General features: G+C 46.1%; 1 protein-coding gene and 1 long non-coding RNA gene across 7 annotated transcripts in view; one reads left to right on the top strand and one right to left on the bottom strand.

The window, feature by feature from the left end:
• LOC147121206 (uncharacterized) overlaps nucleotides 1–2704 on the top strand; it is a 75989-nt gene extending 73285 nt beyond the window's left edge. For both annotated transcript variants that reach the window (XR_015077510.1, XR_015077509.1), the window contains 2 exons: nucleotides 2162–2265; nucleotides 2492–2704. This is a non-coding gene — a long non-coding RNA (uncharacterized LOC147121206). The remainder of the gene's footprint in view (nucleotides 1–2161; nucleotides 2266–2491) is intronic.
• The window catches only part of LOC147121205 (acylphosphatase-2-like), a 173230-nt gene that overhangs the window by 57443 nt on the left and 93942 nt on the right, over nucleotides 1–21845 (bottom strand). The gene's annotated exons all lie outside the window — the stretch shown is intronic.

The raw sequence follows: 21845 nt of genomic DNA, 5'->3' as shown, positions 1-21845 counted from the left end.
TCACCCCTCTCCTCAAGAAACCAACCCTTGACCCCTCCGTCCTTGCAAACTACCGCCCCATCTCCAACCTCCCTTTCCTCTCCAAAGTCCTTGAACGTGTTGTCGCCTCCCAAATTCGTGCCGATCTTTCCCGGAACACCATGTTTGAATCTCTCCAATCAGGTTTCCGCCCCTGCTACAGTACTGAAACGGCTCTTATCAACTCACAAGTGACATCCTATGTGACGGTGACAAATGTAAACTCTCCCTCCTAGTTCTTCGCGACCTGTCTGCAACCTTTGACATGGTTGACCACACCATTCTCCTCCAGCGCCTCTCCACCGTCGTCCAGCTGGGTGGGACTACACTCGCCTGGTTCCATTCTTATCTATCTAACTGTAGCCAGAGAATCACCTGCAATGGCTTCTCTTCCTGCTCCCTCATCGTTACCTCTGGTCTCCCCCAAAGATCTATCCTTGGCCCCCTCCTATTTCTCATCTACATGCTGCCCCTTGGCGAGATCATCCGAAAACACAGCGTCAGTTTCCACATGTACGCTGACGACACCCAGCTCTACCTCATCACTGCTTCTCTCGACCCCTCCACTGTCTCTAAGTTGTGAAACTGCTTGTCTGACATCCAGCACTGGATGAGCAGAAATTTCCTCCAATTAAATATTGGGAAGACCGAAGCCATTGTCTTCGGTCCCTGCCACAAACTCCGTTCCCTAGACACCAACTCCATCCCTCTCCCTCGTAACTGTCTGAAGCTGAACCAGACTGTTCGCAACATTGGTGTCATATATGACCCTGAAATGAGCTTCCAACCACATATCCACGCCATAACTAAGACTGCCTATTTCCACCTCCGTAACATCTTGACTATTCCAACGCACTCCTGGCTGGCCTCCCACCTTCTACCCTCCCACGTTCTACCCTCCCACGTTCTACCCTCCCACGTTCTACCCTCCCACATTCTACCCTCCCACATTCTACCCTACGTAAATTTGAGTTAATCCAAAACTCAGCTGCCCGTGTCCTAACTCGCACCGAGTCTCGTTCACTTATCACCCCTATGCTTGCAGACTCCCGGTTAAGCAATGCCCAGGTTTTCAAATTCTCATCCTTGTTTTCAAATCCCTCCATGGCCTCGCCCCTCCCTACCTCTGTAATCTACTCCAGCCCCACAACCCCATGAGATATCTGCGCTCCTCTAATTCTGGCCTATTGAACATCCCTGATTTTAATTACTCAACCATTGGTGGCCGTGCCTTCAGCTGCCAAGGCTCTAAGCTCTGGAATTCCCTCCCTAAAACTCTCCGCTTCTCTACCTCTCTTTACTCCTTTAAGACGCTCCTTAAAACCTACCTCTTTGACCAAGCTTTTGGTCATCTGCCCTAATTTATCCTCATGTGGCTCGGTGTCAAATTTTGTATTTTTACACTGCTGTGAAACGCCTTGGGATGTTTTACTGCATTACAGGCACTATATAAATACAAGTTGTTGTTGTCATTATTACATCGCTGTTTGTGGGACCTTGCTGTGCACAGATTGGTGGCCTACTGTCACCCCTGATCCTCTCTAACTTTTACCGCTGCACAATAGAGAGCATCCTGACGAACTGTATCACAGTATGGTATGGCAGCTGTAGCTACTATGACCGGAAAGCCCTGCAGCGGGTAGTCAAAACTGCCCAACGCATTACCGGCACCCGGCTACCGACCATAGAGCACATATACCAGAAACGCTGTTTACGGAGGTCACGGTCCATCATCAAAGACCCTACCCACCCCAGCCACAGTCTGTTCGCCCTCCTGCCATCTGGGAGACGCTACAGATGCATTCGCACCCGTACAACCAGATTTAGGAACAGCTTCTTTCCCAGGGCTGTCATCCTACTGAACTCCACAAATAAACTCTAAAGCCTGCACATCTGCCAATGCACTTTATTATGGTTATGTTTATGTTAATGTATTACAAGCCAAATGTATGTTGAATGTTTAAATGTCTTAATCTAAATGTACTGTTCTGGACCGATGGACATTCTGAACATTTTATGTGTGTAGATAGCACCCTCTGGTGGCGGTTATTGTGTTAACAGTTTGTATGCTGGAAAGGTCATCTGACTTTTCCTCCTGTGTGAGGTCATTTGACCTTCTTACCTTTCTTCCTGTTGACCCCAGGAAGCAGTTTTACCAGGAAGAACCTGACTTAAGTAATGGAGAATTCCATGAGGGATTCAATCCAGTGTAATCTGACTTCATATGTTAGGCCAAACGCAATATCTGTGAGTATCTTTGGTTCTTAGCATAATAGCAATGTTGTCGGAGTAATATTTTGATGATACTATGTTTGTAAAAGGTTAATATTTAATAGTTACAGAAGATAGTTACAAATGTTAGTTAGTTATACAATTAGTCTATTCTACTGTTGTAAATGTGTTTATATCTTGTGTAATATCGAATGTATAGTACTCAGTTTATGTACAAAACATACTTTGTCTTTGTTTACAGTTTCACAAATTCGTTCAAGTAAAAGCTTCAAACAGCAACCGCTTCCTGTGAAGAATTATTATGAATGAGTGTTTAACTTGCTGGATAGCTAGATAGGAGCACGTCTAGCGCGGCCAGTACATGTACACTCTCGGGAGCCGCAAGCCTACATTTCGTTGTACTGCACTTGTGCACTAACAATGACAATAAAAGTTGATTTGATTTTTGATTTGATTTGATGTTTCCTGCATTTCTTTTCTTTCTTTTATTACAACAGTGACTACACTTCAAAAAGTACTTCATTGGCTGTACAGTGCTTTGAGATGTCCGGAGGTCATGAAAGGCACTATATAAATGCAATTCTGTGGCGGAGCCACTAAGAGACTCAGAACATTTGAGAATAATCTCTTTAACTGCATTGTAGTGCAGCCACGTACTGCACCTTTAAACTGTTTGTTAACTATACTGTATGTACCTTCCTATACTCTGCGTGATGACGTCATGACGCCGATCACGTGACCGCCTGTGGCGCGAAGAACGTGATGACATCATGACGTCGGTTTCCAGAACCTTCCAGCAGTCGAGTGCCTCGCAGCCTGAACAGACCTGTATGCATCTTCTCCTGTAGTTTACTAGTTACTTCGTTGTTATTAAACTTTGTTGTTTTGATTTACTGAGTCGAACTGCAATTATTCAGATAGGAACTACCGTTCCTACAATTCTTTCTTTTTTTCTTTAAAAAACAATATCCAGTAGAGATTTTTGTGTCCAAAAGGAGAAGAATCCAAAAAGGCTATTTATTCATTAAAATTTGTATATTTTATGTTGTATAATTAAAATGAGCTCATAATGACTCAAATGGGACTCTGAGTGATTCTGAAAAGTATTGTACATCTATTAAATTAGTCCAATAATCTACAAACTTAAGTTCATGGGCAGGTAAGCATTCTGAGTAAATAGTATTTGTTTTGATTAAAATAATGAGGTGCATTTCAATGCACACCAACCAATCAATTTCATCAATTTCAGTTGGCTTCAATCTCACACACACACACACACACGTGCACCCACACACATATATACTTGTGCGTGCATGCATTGCAGTGGATTCATTCTATGCTCAGTGCAATCTGGACAGGTGTAAAGCAAACACTGTCAACTGCTTTCTAAAAGGTACATACCTAAGGGCAATGCTGCAACATATGGTACTACTCACAGACTCACCATGCCCACAAAACCCACAGAGTTCCAGACCATAATGACCACAGACAGGAAGAATATGCAGCCAGACACATTGCACAGTCTACACCAGCACTCATGTTCACCTTATGTCTAAATAAGTTATCAGAATTGAATAATTTACATTTTTTTAAAACCCTAAACAGGAAAAATAGCAAGTTCAGTTGGTACGAATACTATGTATAAGTAGATAGGGAACATTTGAACCACTGCCCCTCACCATTTTGCATGCAGAATGGCTTTCTATATTTTCTTGTACAGCTGTAATTTTTTAAGACAAGGAAGCCTGAAATGTTAATAATGCTGCTATATAAGTGGGATAACCAGATTTTTCAACAATGCAATAATCTGGGACAAGCGAGGCCTGCTACTGCTGTCCTCTGGGTGAAGACACTGGGCGCGATTTTGGCCAAATACTTGAGGCACGAAACAGCCTCTGAGGTTGCCAACATGGGGTCTTAAGCTGCAACGCCGATTTAGCCCGCATTTAGCGCAAGTCGCCATCTTGGTAAAGGAGTTGAAGTGCGTGCTAGGAACGGCTGCCCAGAGGATCGTTAATGGGCTGATTGACAATTAAATTGCCTGCTAGTGCTCATTAAAGAGGCTGCATGCCATTTTGCTGGGTAACGATTCATTTAATGACCTCTCCTAACTAGCAGAACAGGAATGAACAAGTCATTGCTGAGGATTTAGAGCGATACTTAAAACCATGCTCAACTTCACTGTTCACTTGCTACTGGAGATCGACTGACTACACTGTGTTTGAAGAGGACTTTTGAGACACATCGGAAACTTTCTGCATCACTTTGTCAAGACTTCACCAACACTGTCAACATTTTTCCCGGAAATTCTCTCAGGACTTCACCTAAAAAGAGTGAGTGCTGTGCTACTCTACCTTCTTGGACACCATATAGGATTCTCCAGGAGAAAGGGAGTGCTTGGCCATGAGCATCTTGCTCGGGGTCCCCCTTGCTCTGCAGGAGGAATGGGAGGAGGAGATGAGGCCAGGCAGAGCAGCACCAGCTGCTGCAGGAGAGAAGAACAGGAGGGTGAGAAGGGCTCTCAGCAGGAGGCCCTATCCACCCAGGGTCTTCAGAGAGCACTACTCCTGCATTCACATGACCCAAGACCAGTGCATGAGGAGGCTGCACTTTACCAAGGAAGTCATCACAGAGATCTGTGGCCTCGTGGAACGAAGACTCAGACATCGCCGCACAGGACTGCACTGCCTGTGGCAGTCAAGGTCACAGTAGCACTTTATGCTACTGGAATCTTCCAGACTGCCGCAGGTGGTATAAGTCACATATCACAATCCTCTGTGCACTTCTGCATAAGGGAGGTCTCTGTGGCTCTATACGCTCTGAGGAATAACTATACATCATTCCCTATTGCCAGAGAAGATCAGAGGCAGAGAGCACCAGGATTCAATAGGATTGGGGATCCCCCATGGCCCTTCTTCTTCTCCTTCTTCTTAGGCAGTCCCTCGGAACCGAGGATGACTTGCTTCCACATTAAAAATGAGTTTGCAGGTGACTGATGAGTCCAATGCGGAACCTACAGTCTCTGTCACAGGTGGGGCAGACGGTGGTTGAGGGGGCGAGTGGGTGGGGTGCTTGGGTTGACGTGCGCTCCTTGCGCTGCCTGCGCTTGGCTTCCACTTGCTCCCGGCGAAGAGACTCGAGGTGTTCGGCGCCTTCCCGGATGCTTCTCCTCCACTTTGTGCAGTCTTGGGCCAGGGATTCCCAGGTGTCAGTGGGGATGTTACACTTTTTCAAGGAGGCTTTGAGGGTGTCCTTGAAACATTTCCTCTGCCCACCTGGGGCTCTCTTGTCGTGTCGGAGCTCCGAGTAGAGCGCTTGTTTTGGGAGTCTCGTATCGGGCATGCGGACAATGTGACCCATCCATCGGAGCTGGTCGAGCGTGGTCAAAACTTCGATGCTGGGAATGTTGGCCTGAGCGAGAACACTGACGTTGGTGCGCCTATCCTGCCAATGGATTTGCAGGATCTTGCAGAGACAGTGTTGGTGGTACCGCTCCAGTGCTTTGAGGTGCCTGCTGTACATGGTCCATGTCTCTGAGGCATACAGCAGGGCGGGTATCACTGCTGCTCTGTAGACCATGAGCTTAGTGCCGGGTTTGAGGTCCTGGTCTTCAAACACTCTCTTCCTCAGGCGACCGAAGGCTGCACTGGCACACTGAAGGTGGTGTTGTACTTCGTCATCGACGTCTGCCCTTGTTGACAGTAGGCTCCCGAGTGGTCCACGTTGTCCAAGGCCTTGTCATGAATTTTGATAATCGGGGGGCAGTACTGTGTGGTGGGGGCAGGTTGGTAGAGGACCTTTGTCTTACGGATGTTTAGTGTAAGGCCCATGCTCTCGTACGCTTCGGTGAAGGTGTTGACGATGGTTTGTAGTTCGACCTCCGAGTGAGCGCAGACGCAAGCGTCATCAGCATACTGTAATTCGACGACAGAGGATGGGACGACCTTGGATCTGGACTGGAGGCGACGGAGGTTGAACAGTTTCCCGTTTGTTCTGTAAATTAGCTCCACTCCAGTGGGGAGCTTACTGAGGGTGAGATGGAGCATTGCAGCAAGGAAGATCGAGAAGAGCTTTGGTGTAATGACACAGCCTTGCTTGACCCCGGTTCGTACGTGAATTGGGTCTGTGGTGGAACCGTTGGTCAGGATCATGGCTTGCATGTCGTCATGAAGCAGGTGGAGGATGCTGACAAACTTTTGAGGGTAACCGAATTTGAGGAGGACACTCTATAATCCCTCATGGTTGACAGTGTCGAAGGCCTTTGTGAGATCAAAGAAGGCCATGTACAGTGGTTGGTGCTGTTCCCTGCATTTCTCTTGTAATTGATGTGCGGTGAAGATCATGTCCATTGTGCCCCTTAGTGGGCGGAATCCGCATTGCGACTCTGGGAGGAGCTCTTCGGCCACTGGGAGAAGGCGATTGAGGATGATTCTTGCAATGACTTTCCCTGTGGCAGACAGCAGGGAAACTCCTCTGTAATTACCATGTGATTGTGGGATCCCCCTTGGTCCAGGGAGCCACTGACTGCACATATGTGGCCATGTGAGTCCCTAATTTAAACTCAGAGGTGTTCAGGAACAGGAAGTGTTCCATTCCCTCAACCTGCAGCTTGTCTGCGACCACCGCCAGTGCATCATGCTGGTGAATGCCTGCTATCCAGGGAGCTGACACGATGCATTTATAATGAGACAGTCATCCGTCCCACAGATCTTTGAGCTCCAATGCATTGTGCATGGCGATACCCTCTGATGCCATGGCTCATAACTCCCCTGAGAAACCCCCAGACACCAGCTGAACACTCATATAGCGAGAGCCACTCAGCCACCAGGAATATCACTGAGCAGACCATTGGGGTCCTGAAGAAGAGGTTTAGATGCCTTGAGCGGTCAAGAGGTGCCCTGCAGTACTTGGCCGAGAAGGCGTCCAGATCCGTAGTGATTTGCTGCACGCTCCACAATCAATGATCATGAGAGATCAGCCATTACCACCAGCAATTGTGCAGAGGGTCAAGCTGAGGAGGAGGTGGAGGAGGAAGGAGAGGGGAACCAGGGGAGCACCAGAGGGTTCCAGGTATTTGGCCTGCACCTGGGAGGGACGCTCACCGCCATCTAATTGAAGAGCGCTTTTGAGAGACGTGCTCCACCATCAGACTCCAGAGCATTACTGCCACATGATGTACCTTCCACGACTTACGATGCATCAGGCAGTCCAACATCTGTACTCAATCCTTTCAACCTCTTCCCCATGAAGATCACAATAAAAAAGACCACCGAATCCACCAGTACCCAATTATCATCATCACTGTTTATATACATCAAAAAAAAACAATGTAAACATGACAGCACTTACAAATATTAAATTATTCACCCTGGTGCTTATCCTTAGTGGCTATCTGTAAGTGCTCTTGTGTAATCTAGTGCTTCTACAAAGTGCAACCACAGTGGTGGCAGCAGCAGGCGAGGTGGATGGCTGCTGAGAATCTGAAAAGGGCAGTTCAGATGTCCTCCTGGGACGCTCTTGAGAGGCTGTGGGCCGTGATGGCCCTGCCTCAGACTGCACCATCTCAGCATGGGCTTCAGCAGTCTGGGCCACCTGGTAACAGCAAGGGCAATGGTGGAGTGGCGGGGGAAGGGAGAAGCAATGCTGGCATTCGGAGAGAGGCCAGTAGGTTCCTGATCCATGATTCCCACGCCACTACCTCGGGCCTCTGTTCAGCCAGCCCAGTGATCTGCTGGGGGACAGATCTCTGGCCCTCCTGTCCTGCTCTCCTGCAGCAGCTGGTGCTGCTCTACCTGCCCTCACGTCTTCTTCCAATTCCTCACGCAGAGCAAGGGGGACCCCCAGCAAGATGCCCATGACCAAGTACTCCCTTTCTCCTGGAGACTCCGACAGAGTGTTACATAAATTTAAAACAGAAATAGACAGTTTCCTAGAAGTAAAGGGAATAAAGGGTTATGGGGAGCGGGCAGGAATTTGGACATGAGTCTAGGTTCGGATCGGTCATGGCCCTGTGGGTAGCGGAATGGGCCCAGGGGCCGTGTAGCCTGATCCTGCTCCTATTTCGTGCGTCTAATTCTGTTAGATTCAGGATATGGTTCTGTGATAGTGGATTGGCGGTTAGGATCAGATCAGCCATGATCTTATTGAATGGCGGAGCAGGCTCGAGGGGCCGATTGGCCTACTCCTGCTCCTATTTCTTATGTTCTTATAAGGCAGAGTAACACACCTTTTAGGTGAAGTTCTGAGAGAATTTCTGGGGAAAATATTGTATATTTTGGGGAAAAAAATGTCAGAGACACTCTTGAAGCCCCTTTCAACCGAGGACCCAGAGCCACCATGGCAGCTGCCTGAGCTTCCATTGCAGCATTTTGCTGTCCCATGCTAACTGCAATGACTGCAGTGGAAGCTGCGACCTCAGTCATCAGACGCTGCATGTTGTTGGGCCTCACAGGTCACTGGCTGGAATCGACCAGCCTCTCCGCGTTGGCGAGGATGGGTTCCAGGATCTGCATCAAGCCACAGACCAAGCTGGAGGTGAACTCCTCCATCCCCCCGAACCACGATCCATAAGCTTTCAGGCAGGTTGTCCATTGCATCAAGCATTTGGTTTGTCAAACCCATCAGCCTTCTTCTGAAGCTTGGCCCTGCGAGGTTCCCACCTGACTCTTCTACAGCAGAACTAGTATGCAACCTTGCCCCCTCCTGGAAAGGTGGCACTTGTGGTGTCCCTTCCACCCTGTGTGGCTGCTGCCTGCTAGTGCCCGATGTGCCCCACTGTGAGGATCCCTCTTCTACCCTAGCCTCTAAGTTACGCGTGGTGCCGGTCTCTGAACTGGTGCCTGCGACAGTAGCAGCGATTGACACAGTGCATTCTTCCTCGCTCTCCTCCTCTTCCTCCAAGGGAGCGAGGTGGCTGTTGCTCATCGTGAACTTGCTCCGTGGGGCGAGGTGGATCTTACTCCTGGGAGCCTGCAATGATAAAGCTGGAAGGGTTAGGGTGCAGTGCATGTGACCACTATAGGAGGATGTGTGTGATGAGCTTGGGAGTGAGGATCGCTTTGGGTGATTAGGGATCAGGAATAGTTGTGCATCTGTAAGTAAGCTGGAGTGGCCACATAGCTCTCGGTGATATGTCCCCTGCTCTGCTTCTGGCCACAGCGTCTCCCACTCCCTTCCTGATTACGGCTAGCAGTGCCTCCTCAGGGGGAGTGATCTCATGCAGACGTGGATGACCTGCCCCGGTCAGGTCCTGCCGCTGCCTGTTATATGCTATTTTTTCCTGGAAGAGAAAGAATGGTGATTGTGAATGAGTGTATTGACATATCACACACATATGTGTGTGTGTGTGTGATACCTCACATGGACGAAGAGCTGTGAGATGTGTCTGAGGTGTGAGTAGTGCCTGTGAAGGGTGCAATACTGTGGTGTGTGAGAATGTCAGTGTAATCACAGAAATCACAGAAACCCCACAGTGCAGATAGAGGCCATTTCAGCCCATCGAGCCTGCACCGACACATATCCCACCCGATCCCCGTAACCCCTACACCAACACATATCCCACCCTATCCCCGTAACCCCACGTATTTAATCCCCCTAACACTAAGGGTCAACTTATCATAGCCAATCAACCTAACCCGCACATCTTTGGACTGTGGGAAGAAACCGGAGCACCCGGAGAAAACCCACGCAAACACGGGGAGAATGTGCAAACCCCACACAGTCAGTCGCCCGAGGCTGGATTCGAACCCGGGTCCCTGGTGCTGTGAGGCAACAGTGCTAACCACTATGCCACCGTGCTGTACAGTTAGATGGTGGATGAAGTGTGTTGAGTTTGTGATGCTGGTGGTGGTGGTGCAGCTATTGAGAATTGTGTTTGAGAGATGGGATCATACCTTGGCCACCCGTGTCAAGTCATTAAATTCCATGCGGCACTGGAACCATATCCTGGGGCCAAGGCTCCTGGCTGTGACCTCCTGGGCAATCTCCTCCCACATGCGCCGCATCAGCTGCCTCTGTGGCCTCCTTCCCCCTTGCGGGTAAAGGACATCCCTCCTCCTCTCTACCTCCTCCACCACATTAGAGAACCTGGGCACCCTCTCTCTAGCTCTTTGTTGACATCCTTCCACTCTCAGCCAGCGCATTCCACACCTTCAGTGGATGTGGGTGCATGCAGGCTACATATACAGCGCCAGGAAAATTGCGTCTAATCAGCGCTTGAGTGGTAAACCTGCAGTTGCCGGTTTCAGCGTCTGCAGTTGGCGGTTTCAGCGTCTGCAGTTGGCGGTTTCAGCGTCTGCAGTTGGCGGTTTCAGCGTCTGCAGTTGGCGGTTTCAGCGTCTGCAGTTGGCGGTTTCAGCGCCTGCAGTTGGCGGTTTCAGCGCCTGCAGTTGGCGGTTTCAGCGCCTGCAGTTGGCGGTTTCAGCGTCTGCAGTTGGCGGTTTCAGCGTCTGCAGTTGGCGGTTTCAGCGTCTGCAGTTGGCGGTTTCAGCGTCTGCAGTTGGCGGTTTCAGCGTCTGCAGTTGGCGGTTTCAGCGCCTGCAGTTGGCGGTTTCAGCGCCTGCAGTTGGCGGTTTCAGCGTCTGCAGTTGGCGGTTTCAGCGCCTGCAGTTGGCGGTTTCAGCGTCTGCAGTTGGCGGTTTCAGCGTCTGCAGTTGGCGGTTTCAGCGTCTGCAGGCACGTTCAAATCATGATAATCATTAATGAGCCCGAAAATTGCGTGCTAAATCCAGACTTTCAAACAGGCGGTCCTTATAAGCACAGCACCCGTTTAGTACCCGTTTTCACCCTCCGGCCAAAATTACCCCACTAATTTTAAGAAGTGGAGCCAATAAAGAGTCTTACATCAGGCGCAGTACAAATGAGAGCACGGCTGTGAAATTCTGGATGCACCATTTTGGGTGTCTCTGATTACCTGGTTCAGAAATTGCAAAGTCTGCTCTTTCCCTTCTACATTTACCACCCTGTTTTCATGCAATGCTCCATCTATTAGCCCTGCTAAGTGAACACACCAATGAAAAAAAATAATTTGAGTGGCAGGAACCACATGGACTCAAAATTATGGCCTTTCAAATTAGATACCAGTTTCAACCACTGGATCCAATTGATTGGCCCAGAATTTGCTGGAGTGGGGCATCTCATGGCATGCCCTATTAGACTTTTTTCTTCAGCTCGAAAATGTTTTGCACTGCAAAGTGCATTAAGTGCGAGCTGATAATAGGTCAAACGGGGCATCTGAGACCATAGTGAACGACGGGACCAACCGTTTATCTTCTTAACCAATGAAATTTGAGGATAAAGAAACAGAGGAACAATGGAGATGGAAATAGAGTGAAATAGAGTCAAATTATATACAGAAAGAGAAATAAAGAAAAGGAAAAAAAGATTGCATTATGAGAGAGAAAATAGAGACAGAAAAGAAAAATAAGAAAATAATTTAAAATTTTTAATTTTAAAAACCTCTAGGAACAATTTACTACCTGAAGGAATGAGACTCCACAGTTTCAATTGTTCCTTTTCTGGGCCGGAGAGGTTGAGCAGCATTGCAGGAACATAAATCCCCTCATTAAAAGGGTCCTTACGTTGTTAAATACCAGCCCTAACTTTCTGTGGCGAGTTTAATTTGCTTTAACAGCGCAAATGCAGCAAATTCTGGAAACTTACAGGGAGGTTGATGGCGAGCTCCCGATTTTGTAAACTTACCTGTGGAGCGGCATAAATCGTCCAGCAATTTGTGGCACTTCGCAGCTCATGTTATATCTCTTTGTTACCAAATATTGTTGGGGGTTTTTTACACACTAATAACGGTGTGCGCGTTAAACTCGCCGTTAGTTTCCCAGCAAATTCTGGGTCCTTATCTCAAAGCTCCTATCTCTAAGTTTTGATCAAATAAAGCGAAGGAACACTTCTAATTTACAATGTTTGATGAAATAATTTTAAAATAATCTAGTTCTACTTGAACTTTTCTGGAACAATATTACTTTTGCTCTTCATGTTTTAACCAAGTTAAAATCACATACAAAGAAAAAGCACATGCTGGTTTTGATATTAACAATAGTAAAGATTCAATGTAGGGAAGACATTCAAAAGATAATAGATTATTGTTTGATACTATGAAAACACTGCAACTATAAAATACAGGCTCTATCTGGTATGTCTTAAATTACTAGGATAACACTAAGCTTGGACACTACTTTCATTCAGTATCCATTATTTGATGTTCTAATGCCACAAAATGTTGGTAACTGCTCAGCAAAATCTGCTGAACTTTATGTAACATTTTTCAACATAAACCCACCAACAAAAATCATGTGATCATATATTTACTGGGAACAGTATACTGTGAATTGTGCATTTTAAATCAATTTTATCAGAATCTAAAACAGTTGCATAAAATTAATAAGAAAATGAGAGTGTACAATATGGACCAGGAAATGGGGCTTACTGCACTTCCATTAAAGAAATGAAATGCTCTTTGCAATGTAACTTACAGACACATCTGGATTCTTTTTAGAGAGCAGTGGCTGATGAGTTCCAACAATGGCATGTAAAACATTTAAACAAGGTCATGACATTGACATGTAACCCCATAATGATTACTCCTAAAACATTTCTTACAACTTCAAGCTGAATTATTATTTGTTTTGTTTACTACCTCCCATAATTTTAACGCTATACAACTTTGTTTCCCTTTCATTTATTATCTTTACTATGTCCCTGGTACACAGAAAGAAACTTGACTTTGTGCTGTTGATGTTGAACGGCAGTGTATGGTCAAAACAAAGTTAATTGAAAACAGTCTTAATAAATCAAATATCCAGGCCAGATGCATACATGTGCACCATGAAGTAATTCGTTCAGTATCACACTGTACGCCAGACTTAAATGTGGTCCAAAAAATACTCATTACTGGTATAAAGAAATTAGCTTTGTTATAAAACGTACATGAAAAAAATGAGGCACTTGAACGCTTCAAAAAAACTTAGAAGCATTCCAAGAAGTATAAATGCATGGACACCAATCAGCTGTTTCATGCCAACATTTGTGGTGAAGTTTTTCATATATGTGGTTTCAAAAGCAATAAAATATATACTGTGGTAAATGAAAGGCTCCACATTGTGGTAAATGAGGACCCACACATTGTGGTATACTGCTTAAGCCAGTATTTGTATTGCATTGCAGATAAAAGTCAATCCCAATGCTGCTGCCTAATGATATAGCCTGGGGCACTTAACTAGACAAGGCGAAACCTCCCTATCACCCACCACTGCACTACCACCCCATCCCACCTCCCGCCCCACCCCCTGGAGCAGTGCCTATGAAATGTTGTGTATATGGATTTCCAGAAAGTATCTGATAAGGTTCCACACACAAGAGATTATTAGCAAAAATGAGAGCGCACGGAATTAGAGGTAACTTTGTGATATGGGTTGCTAATTGATTGGGAGGTAGGAGACATAGAGTAGGGATAAAGGGAACATTCTCTCATTGGCAGGATGTGAAAATAGTGTTCCCCAGAGATCTGTACCGGGGCTTCAACTTTTCACCATATATATAGTCATGACTTGGATGAAGGAATAGAGAGTTGTATATCCAAGTTTGCCGGTGACATTAAGTTAGGAAGCATAGTAATGGTATAGATGGGACCAGAAGGTTACAAAGGGACAAAGACAGGCTAAGTGAGTGGGCAAAACTTTGGCAGTTGTAGTTCAATGTGGGGAAGTGTGAGGTCATTCAAGAAAGATAAATCTGAATATTTTCTTAATGGTGAGGGAATAGGAACTGGGGCAAAGAGTATATAAATCACTAACAGCTAGTGGACAGTTATAAAAAGTAATCAAAAAGGCTAATGGAATGTTGGGCTTTACCTCAAGGGGCCTGGAATACAATGGGGAAGTTATGCTTCAGTTGTACAGAGCCTTGGCCAGACCCTACCTGGAGTTCAGTTTTGGGCACTGAACGTCAGGAAGGATACACCACAAGGAACAGTTGAGATGAGTAGCATAGATGCATTTAAGGGGAAGCTAGATAAGTTAATGAGAAAGGAATAGAAAAATCTGCTGATAGGATTATATGAAGAGAGGTGGGAGGAGGCTCGTGTGGAGCTTAAACGCCGGCTAAGATCAGTTGGGCCAAATGGCCTGTTTCTGTACTGTAGACCGAATGGCACATAATTTGCAGTTAGCGACGAAGCAAAGGCACTTGCCACTGGCCCCGAAGAAAGCTGCTCACAGAGATTTCGCGATCTCTGTGGCGAGAAGTTTGCCTTTTTTGATGTTCAATTGATTTCAGTGCTCTGTATTGGGAATTCCTAGTGCGATGCTGGAGTGATGTCAACAAGCTGTCTAAGCAGCCAGTCACACTGCAGAATTCTCACAGACAGGAAACCAGGAAATGAGAAGCTGCTTTTATCCGGACTTTTTATAAATGTTACAGAGAGCGAAATAAAGATTGGGACTCTCACATGGGTATAAGGTAGAAGCTGAAATATTGTGAACAAACTTTAAAAAAAATGTTTTTCATAGAATCATAGAATGGTTACAGCACAGAAGGAGGCCATTCGGCCTCTCAAGCCTGTGCCAGCTCGCTGCAAGAGCATTCAGCTAGTCCCATTCCACCGCCCTTTCCTCGTAGCCCTGCAATTTTTTTTCCGTCAGGTTCTTATCTAATTCACTTTTGAAAGCCATGATTAAGTCTGCCTCCACCACCCTTTCAGGCAGTGCATTCTAAATCCTAACCACTCGCTGCATAAAAATGTTTTTCCTCATGTTGCCTTTGGTTCTTTTGCCAATCACCTTAAATCTGTGTCCTCTGGTTCTCAGCCCTTCTGCCAATGGGAAAAGTTTCTCTCTTTCTGCTCTGTCTAGACCCATTATGATTTTGAACACCTCTATCAAATCTCCTCTCAACCTTCTCTGCTCCAAAGAGAACAACCCCAAGTTCTCTAGTCTATCCACGTAACTGAAGTCGCTCATCCCTGGAATCATTCTCGTAAATCTTTTCTGCAGCCTCTCGAAGGCCTTCACATCATTCCTAAAGTGCGGTGCCCAGAATTGGTCACAAAACTCCAGTTGAGGCCGAACCAGTGTTTTATAAAGGCTTTTCTTATAAAAAAAAAATTTAAATTGTAATTTTTTATCATAATGGTGAAATTTGACACTCCACAAATATAAACATTAGTTTTTCAGGGCCAGAACGTTTGTTTACCAGTCAATAAACTGTTAAAACCCCAGTTACACCTATTCCAACAAGGCTTAACATTTAATAGGATCTTTAACAGCAATATTACCATGGAAAAGCCCAAGTTTTCGTCAGTTTCCTGATTTCACTGTTTATACAGATGATACTATGATTATACAATGCAGGAGGAGGGGTCCACAGCGCAGCCAGTGTCGGAACAGTGAATGACTGACTGCAACTTCAGGATATCCGCGTTTAGATGTGCATGTGCTAAATCCTGAAGTTGTGGTCAGTCTCAGAAGGGGAGCGACGGCGAACGCTGTTCGTTCGCCGTCATTACCCACCGCAAATTCCGGGCCATTGTATAATGCCTTGGAGGGGGCATAGTACAGATTCGCCAGAATGATACAGGGCCTTAGAGCTGCATAAACTTAGCTTGTATTCTTCTGAGTTTAAAAGGTTGAAGAGAAATCTAACTGAGGCCTTTAAATGATAAAGGGATTTGATAGGGTAGATACAGAGAAACTATTTCCTCTGGTGGGAGAAATCAGAACAAGGGAGTCATAGAGTCATAACAGCACAGAAGGAGGCCATTCGGCCCATTGAGTCCGTGCCAGCTCTCTGTAGAGCAATCCAGTCAGTCCCATTCACCCGCTCTAATCTCGTAGCCCTGCAAGTTTATTTCCCTCAAGTGCCTATCCAGTCTCCCCTTGAAAACATTGAGTGTCTCGCTTCCACCACTTCCATCAGCAACGAGTTCCAGGTCCTCACTACTTGCTGTGTAAAAATGTTTTTCCTCACATCCCCCCTGTATCTCTTGCCTAAAACCTTAAATCTGTGTCCCCTAGTCCTTGTACCATCAACTAGTGGGAACAGCCTTTCCCCGTCTAGCCTATCCAAACCCGTCATAATCTTGTACACCTCTATCAAATCACCCCTCAACCTCCTTTTCTCTAATGAAAACAAATCCAGCTTCTCCAACCTGTCCTTGTAGCTAAGATCCTCCATCATCTTAAAATTAAAGCTAGGCTATTTAGGAGTGAAATCAGGAAATATATTTTCTCACAAAAGATAGTGGAAATCTGGAACTCTCATCCCCAAAAGGCTGTGGATGCTGAAATTTTCAAGACTGAGATTGCTAGATTTTTGTTAGGTAAGGGTATCGAGGTAATGGAGATGAGGTACAAATCAGCCATGATCTAGTTGAATGGCAGAACAGGCTCGAGGGGCTGAATGACCTACTCTGTTCCTTGCTTCCTATATTACAGGTGCAACCCCAAGCCCTATTGAGTAAGTTTTAATTTGGTATTTGCAAGTACACACTGATGATTGAAAGAAAATACGTATTGCCCATCCAGTGGTTTGCAAGGAGATACCATTACATGTTAAACAAAACTACAAAACTTATGCCTTATGAGGAGCTTTGTCAGCATTTAAGGAATTCCATTCTTTGTTTTAAAGCCAGTTAATTAATTTTTGGCTCTTACTTGATTCATGCAATCCATGGACTAGATTAGAATTAGATATGAAGTAGTTTGCAATAGTAAATTAAGTAGTTTCAACTTTAGTGTATTTTGATGCGAACAAAAATGATTTAGGTTGAATTTAAAAGGGCAGGACTTTGTTAACTACAATTAATCTTATCATGCTAACCTGTAAGAAACTTTACAAAAATGTCAAATTACTTGTTTTTGGTGAATTCACTTTATAATTTAGGCAGCTGTTTTGAAGAAGGTGGGTGTGCAGCAAGTTCTCATAGTTTCTGAAATTCTATGTGCTTTAACATCTCTTCCCAATTTGAACCCAGGGATGTGACGGGTTGCTCCTCTCTGGCTTAAATTTGACCTATTTGGTCGAGTTCAGCAACGTGAATGATTTCTGCCTTTTCATTAAACTTAATCGCAGAGGATTTCCCTCCCAGAGAAAGTTCAGGAATATCTATCTGGTCTTCTTGAACCAGTATGCTTGCACCTCTAGGGGAAGTATATTAAGAATATAATTCAGCCTGGACATTATGTTCATCTTTAGAGTATTCATTTACCAGGCAGTAAGAGGAAGAGAGCTTTCCATATTATGAGCATTATTTCCTAATAAAACCAGTAACTAATGTATGTATGTGAACCTTTAATAATTGATGTAATAATAAGAATAAAAAATCTGAAAATGCTGTGAATCTGAAATAAAAAGAGAAAATGCTGGAAATACACATCAGGCTTGTTAGCATTTTGAAGAGACAGATTAATGTTTTGTGCATGGACCATCAAAACTGATGAATTAAGATGAGCTAACCTTAATAAAACTGAATTAAAAAAAACAAAAAAAGAGAGGAGGACGAGAAATAGTGGGTTGAATAGGTTTTATTGAAAAGCTGAAAGCTCATGGAGGAAGCATGAAGGCTTAGGGGGAAATTTTAACATGAAAAAAACGCGTTAGGAGCGTGGGGGTAGTTAATGTTTTAAAAAATCTACATCCCAACCCCAGCTCACCCACTTCCAACTTTTATTCAGGCAGGACAGGGGGAGGGTGGGCAGCCAACTCGTTGCCAGGAAGCGGGTTGGCATTTTAAATATGATAATGAGGCCTGAAGCTTCTGCTTTAACCTGCCGGGCCTCAGGATTCCCAGTAGCTGCAGTGAGTAGAGCACAGCCTCAGGGAGCAAGCCTTGTGGGCTGGGAGGATCAGGAATGCTTCCTCTCGGCCCCCCAAGCTCACCCACCAGCAGCCCACTCCCCCCCACCCTGGGGTCAGGGATCAGACCCCCCCCCGGCCCCGGGATCAAACTCACCCAGGAATTGGACTACCGCCCCAGGTTTGAACCCTGCCCCCACCCGCCACCCTTGGAACCCGCACCTACCTGCTGCCGCGGTGTCGTGTCCAGCCAGCGTTCCTCACCTGACTGGAAGCCAGCCTGTCAATCAGGCTGGCTTCCGGGCAGGGAACCTGCCCATGATGTCACACACACGCTGTGGAGTTGAAACTGACAGCTTGCGGGGAAACCCGGACTCGCGGTCTACTGGCCGCACCCCCCGCCGCCCAGACCCCGCTCCAGGTGGGTCAGAAACTTCAAAATCCAGCCCGTAGGAAGAGGGACAACAATAATGATGAACAGTCTGAAAGAGACAAACAAAAATCGTGTCATAAAGAGAAGATAAGGGCTCCTCAAGACTGGCATTTTTGGAACGAAAGTGGCAGCGAACCAAACAGCAAAAAGAAAAACTGCAAATGCTGGAAATTTGAAATAAAATCAGAAATTCCTACTTTACCACCACATATAATATGCAGAAGCACTGGTTCCATTTACCAAACCTCTGCTGGTATTGAACTGTTAGATGGGTCTGTAACTATTGCACAGTTCTTGCCAACATTAAAGTAAAAGCACCAGCAGAGTGTACTGGAGAATTTGGATTTCCTGGTGTAACTCTTCACAGTCTTTCAGTAACAAGCCTGGCAATTTAACTCCTTTCATGTTCCCAATTCCCCATTTCACAATAGATCAGTTGGAATTGATCTAACTTTAGAATCATCAGACCTGCAAAAAAGCAGTTGTACTCTGAGGCTGGTTACTACGGTTGGATTTTTCCGGGGTGGTAGCGGGCGAGATCGGTGGCGGGTCGGGTGGGAAAGCTGTTATTTTTGACAGCGGGTCGGGAACCCACCGTCATCCCGCCCCACGCGCCTTTCCCCCAGGCACGTCTGCCATCATAGAACCAGCCCTAACGGCAGCGACGGGCGACCCAATTAAGATGATTAACAGCTAGTTGTCAGACCTTTAACAGGCTTTTTTAACTTACTTTTTAAATTTAACTGCATGACCACAGGAACCACACAGTTCGGAAACCCCGTCTGTCAACCTGAGGCAGGAGTTCTGTGGCCATTGTTCCAGCTGATTACTTGACAGCATGAAATGTACAGTAAAAGCTCCCACCTGACAGATGATCACTTTCCTCGGGCAGAAGCTGTTGCTCAGTCCATTTCCAGCACAGATTCTGCAGGCTGCAAGTGTTTATAGCAAAGTCATCCAGTCTCACCTCATTGGAAGAACTCTCTCACCATTGACAGAATGCTTCTGACATCTGTACTTCACCTGCCATCAATCAACATCACTATAACAGATTATCTGGTCATTATCACATTGATGTTTGTGGGAGCTTGCTGTGCACAAATTGGCTGCCGCGTTTCCTACATTACAACAGTGACTACACTTCAAAAAGTAAAACACTTTGAGATGTCCAGTGGTCGTGAAAGGTGCTATACAAATGCAAGTCTATATTATATATTCCATCAACATGGGTGCCGTTTATACTGTCTCACCTTGGTCCTCAGAATCCGACCAAGATCAGTCCCAACACCAGCAGTACCAGTCACGCCAGCTGCACCAACAACAACAACCTTCTCCGCAATCACCTGATGCTGCATAAGACACAGGGCATCAGCACCCAAGCATATTACTGTCCAGGAGGCCAGGGATGGCCTCACCATGGCCAGATTTACTTCACTTGACGCTGTACACCCTGGCTGCCACATGATGTGCCAGGTTGGCACCATCGCAAACCAACACCATAAAGCATCCCTACAATGCCCAAGCCATTCCTTTCACACTCATCACCATTGCGGCGGGTACCGTTATGTCTCACCATTCACTGTAACTCACGAAGCCACTTCCAAAGGTGCACACAAATCTGTCCAAGACTGGAAAGTGTTGAAAGTAAAGATTTTTATGTTTGACACCACATTAACAGAAACTTTACATAAATATTGGATAAAACACCCAAGTGGCTACCCTTGTGTGTTGTTAGTTGGTATGATTAGACTAGGATGAGGGTGAGTGTGAGGGGTGGCTAGTGAGATGGGCATGTGATATTGTAGATAGAGAGGGATGGGTGGAGGTGCAAGGTAAGTTGGTGTAAGGATGTGCAGGAGTAGGGTTGGGAAGGCAGAGTGATGGGGATGTGATGAGAGGCACAGCAGGATGAAGTTGAGTGTGGCTTTGTACTAACGTTTCCTGATCTAATGAGATAATTGAAACGTTTGCAACTTTGCACCCTCCTGTACACATCCCTGCTTGTGACCTCCTCTCAATCTGTAACCAGGCTGTTTTGCTCTCCTGGGGAGATCTCTTCCACCCATCGGAAGGGAAGAGGACCTCACTGCGCGCTCACTGGAGAACCTGGGTGCAGCCCTGCACCTCTGTGCAGTCATTGTTAGCGTTTGCAGCACTGAAATGCTGTAGAACACTGACAGCACTATGTTGGATTAAACGTCAAATCTAATGTGATCATGGTCCCTTTAAAGATCCCAGCTGAAAACGTGTCATGAATGAAGTCACCAGGCCCGCTCCATTTATTTGGGCCAGCTAAGGCGCTGGGCGGGCTTAATAGGACCTATTAAGGGAAAGTCATTTTCAGCAGCTGGATGGAGCCAGCAGCGGGGTTGCACCCTGCCACGCCGACCGCCCACACTGGACCCGCCGCGGTAGACAAAATTCCGGCCTTCGATTCTGATTGGTACAGAAGTCTATGCAATTCACAAAATTCCTGGTTAACTTTAATGACGTCTGTCTGCTGATCCCTCGAATGCTCCTAGGATTGCTGCTGCTGTTTCCACCTGTTGCAGCTCCCTATCAGCAATATTCCTGAATAACCGAAAATGTTGGAAATAAGAAAGGAAAGATAAATACATATCAATCGAACAAACTTGCATGTATATAGATCCTTTTACAGCCTCAGGCTGTCCAAAAGCATTTCACAGCCAATGAATTACTTTTGAAGTCTAGTCACTATTGTTTTCTTGGCAATCATTACAGCCAATTTGTGCACAGGAAGGGTTCATGAACAGCAAATCAGAGAATTGACCAGTTAATCTGTTTTATGTGGTGCTAAGGTTTAATATTGACATGGACACTAGGAGAACACCCTGCTCTTCTTTGAAAAAGTGCCATAGGGTCTTTTACATCCACCTGAACTGGTAGACATGGCCTTGAGTTACTGACCCAGCTAAAAGACGGAGGCCCTGATATTTACGAGGAGGGTGCAGGGGAGGCCGAAAACAGCCGAAGAACCTGGGGAGGTCGTGCCAAATTTAACGGTAGGACTTCATAATCATATTTTTGATTCATTTCCCACCTGGCAGCCAGCCTAATTGACAGCCTGGCCAGCGACCGGGATGGAAAAGTAGCGTCAGGAGGCCGCAGCTGGGGACCCTTGGGGACAGTCCCCAGCAATCAGGAGGGGAAGATCGGTCATCGCGATTTGCAAGGGGGGTGGGGGGGAAGAGATCAGCCATTAGGGTGGGGGGAGAGAGAGGCCGTGATCGGTGGGAGGAAGCTGAAGACTTCCTTGAGGGGCTGGGGGAGCACTCATGCAATTTCTAGTCCACAAGGAGTACCTTGCGGAGTTGGCAACTCCCGCATCCCATTCACT

The sequence above is a fragment of the Somniosus microcephalus genome, chromosome 3 (assembly GCF_052327205.1).
Source record: "Somniosus microcephalus isolate GS21.2 chromosome 3, FLI_Smic_1.0, whole genome shotgun sequence".
In the NCBI taxonomy this organism is placed as follows: Eukaryota; Metazoa; Chordata; class Chondrichthyes; order Squaliformes; family Somniosidae; genus Somniosus; species Somniosus microcephalus.
This window is presented reverse-complemented; position numbering and strand designations above follow the sequence as displayed.